Source organism: Ostrea edulis, chromosome 7 (assembly GCF_947568905.1).
Source record: "Ostrea edulis chromosome 7, xbOstEdul1.1, whole genome shotgun sequence".
Classification (NCBI taxonomy): domain Eukaryota; kingdom Metazoa; phylum Mollusca; class Bivalvia; order Ostreida; family Ostreidae; genus Ostrea; species Ostrea edulis.
The window spans coordinates 20919184-20922752 of NC_079170.1; positions in this window are offsets into that span (position 1 = coordinate 20919184).

Sequence of the window (3569 nt, forward strand, 5' to 3'; positions counted from 1 at the left end):
CATAAGTTTTATCAAAGTCATATTCATATTATGACTATATGATTGTAAGCTGTTTGTGGTAGATATATGTACATGATGTAACTAACACACTTCTAAGAATTACCTAAATGCTAAAATATTGTCAGGTTAATATGGATTGACTTATGACACTTGTCTTCTTATTTCATTGGAATTTACTCTGATTTTGACTACGGATAACTCCGTTTACCTGATCAGGATATAGGGCTCACGGCGGGTGTGACCGGTCGACAGGGGATGCTACCCCTTCTAGGCACCTGGTCCTACCTCTAGTGGTTGGAGGGGTCCGTGTTAACCCAACGATCTATTTTGTATTGCTTATAGGAGTTATCAAAATTGATCACTGTTCGTTATCTTCACCTTTTATTTAACTTTTCAACAAAAGCTACTGGATTTTGTACACATTGGTCTGTTTTATCTATATGTCCATGTCCTCTCACTATATTAAAACATTTCACTTAAATTTTTCCATTACAAATAAAATAGATTTTTATTCAACATGAAGATTCCCCAACGGCGAACTATCTCTACAGTATTGATTATTGAATTTCGGTCACCATAGCATAGTGGCTAGGGCGGTTGCGTCGCAACCGGGAGCTCGAGGCTCGGGTTGATCCCGAATTGTGTTCCTGGTGCCACATGAAATATAAGACGTTTAACATATGTAGTGACTGTTCCTTATCCAAATGCCTAACATTAAACGTGAAAGTCACGGGATATTAAAATGTGCCTCTCCCGTGTCCTTGGTACAATAAAACACCCTCACTGCTACAAAGTACCGCCCTGCGAGGTTTTTACTTCGTATAGGTCAGAATTTGTGGCATTTCATCTAACGTTGGTGACGTCTCTATCTGTGTGGAAAATTATCGCATGGGTGTAAAAGAATATGCAAAGAGAAGAGTAGATAATTAATTGTAATGTTATTGTTCCCGCAGGATAGGCAATGTACTTCACTACACACCAACTATTCTGGCGAGCCAGTGGTCGGTTTGTGACTATGCATCTTTTGTAAGTTTAATTTTATGATAGGAAGCAGTCAACCACAGATAGTTGATTCCGCATGGAAAATATCAAATGATTTTTAGAAATGCTAGATATTTGAGGGGACATGATTACTACCTATGACTGAATTCTACATCTATGACTGAAATTGTTTCCATCATTATTGCATTATGAATATTAAGAAATTCCTCTCAACACATCAAAATGGTGGTAACTTCAAAGACTTTTTTTTATTTTAATGAATGTGCATACTACCATCTTCTCAATTACTGGGTTATCTCCCGTATACTGTATATACGAGATCAGAAAAATATACAATGATTCCACCCTTACAAACCCCAACAAATCTTATTCACATTGAAATCCGAATCGAAGGAATATATTGTCGATTCTAGCTCATTGGTCCTTGGTCATTTCTTTTCCAACAGAATGAAATAATACCCAGGTTATGCTTTGAGAAAAGTATCAATATTTTGGTTATGTAATGAATAATTTATTGTTGGTAATGTTTTATATTTATTCATTATCATTTCTTAAATTGATTTTACAGACATATACTATTTTTATATAAGTGAAGATGCCGGGGCGTCCTAAATTATTCATGAATCTAGGCTGATTTTCAACACATTGTTTATTTTTCATGAGCTAATTCTTCTCGGGTTTTATCCTCTCTACATTGAAAGTTGAAGATAATCAATCTCATAACTCCTTTAAAGAATACAAAATTAATAGTAAGACAAACTCGGACCAGTGGACATATCAGAGGTGGGATCTGGTGCCTAAGTACAGTAAGGACCCCTGTTGACCGGTCACACCCGTCGTGAGCCCTATATTTTAAACGAAACCGTTGAAACTCCTGCAATATCAACTTATGTGCCAGTAGCCTACCTTTAAATTAAAAAATTGACCTTAAGCAAAACAAGCTCCAGTGTATCGAATCAGTTGAGGAATATATGTATGGTAAGTCGGCGATGGAGAATCTTATATCATCCCGTTTGTCATAAAGTTGAGTTGTTAGTTTTCCGTTAGCATCCATGGTCAATAAAATATCTAAGTATGAAGCAGATGTTGAAGACTCAGCAGTGTCTTTTTTTCTGGGATATATCGAATCAAGATATGGATGAAACTGATTATTGTTAATAGATTAAAGGATTCTTGAAATATCTGAATGTTGAGTTGAAGGTCACAGCAAGAGATGTTTTTTCTTCTCGGATAGAAGCTTTTGAATGAATTCTGCCATGTAAGAATATCAAAATAGGTCAGCTAATAAAGAAGCACAATTCGTGATCATGGAAATTCTAACAGACTGCTAGAAGACCTGATCTCCAAAGACTGCGACAATGTTGTCATTAAGGAACCACAGCCTCTTTTTAATGTCAATTTCAGATTGTTTGTGGGTAGAATCAGTGTAGTGTTTAACAATGTAATTTTTTTAACAACTGCTCACGAGATATGGATATTTATTTTCACAGTGCTTATTGATTTATTGTTTTTAATCTTTCGTTGGAATTGATCATGTGAAGTGTTGAAAAGTCATACGGGTAGATCGTTAATGAGTAAAGTAACATGATATTTTGGGAAATAATAGTTTCTTCCTATATTTTCTTATGCATGACCAGTTCATGGCAATCAAAGGCGACTTGCAATCGTGAAAATCTTATTTTTGAGTGGTATTCTCCATTTCCGAAATTGCAACTCCATGATACTGACAGATCACAACGGCTTAGTGGTTAGAACTTTGCGATCAGTAGTTCGTATGTTAGAGAAGTGCTCGTATATGATATACCTTTCCCGTGTCAAACATAAGATGCAAATATGGGTAATGATTGCTCCTCCGCCAACAAATGGCAATTAGAATGAAGAATCGCGGGTCTTTGGGATGAAACCAAAGCTTTGTGAAACTGAGGACGCGTGCCACAGCAAGCTTTGATACATATACCACAAATAACCCCACTGCTACCACCCTAAGCACCGTGGAAACATTTAATTTATGACACTTTCGTCTACAGCTAGTGACCTCGAAATGAGTGGAAAACGTTCAAAGGGATGTGGATGTAAAACAAATAAATGATGGATATTTTTATCAATACCTGTAGTTCGGATTCATTCAATCTTTAACATTATATGCATATGGAATTTCCATCATCTTTTAAGTTAACACGGTTCTATTTTGTATTTCTTTTGGAAATTATGTCGAGTGATATTAAGGCCTTTCATTTTGCTTCTTTTGGTAAAAAACCAATCGAAATGTAATTTACTCGTTTCTAATTACAGATTGTAAACACTACATGATTTTAAAAGTACACTAGACAAAATGATTAAACACATACTTATTGAAGTCAATAAATGTATTCAGAATGAGTGCCAACTCTGTAAGAGGCCAGGTTTATCATTTGCACAGTAATTACAGCGTTCTTGCAGAGCAGTGATGCACAACAGAAAAATGTTGACACCTGTTCAAAGACGTTCTTTGTGCTGAGTTTTCTCACAAGAGGAAAACACATAAAAGGCAAAAGATTTCATAATCTACCACAATTATAAGGAACACA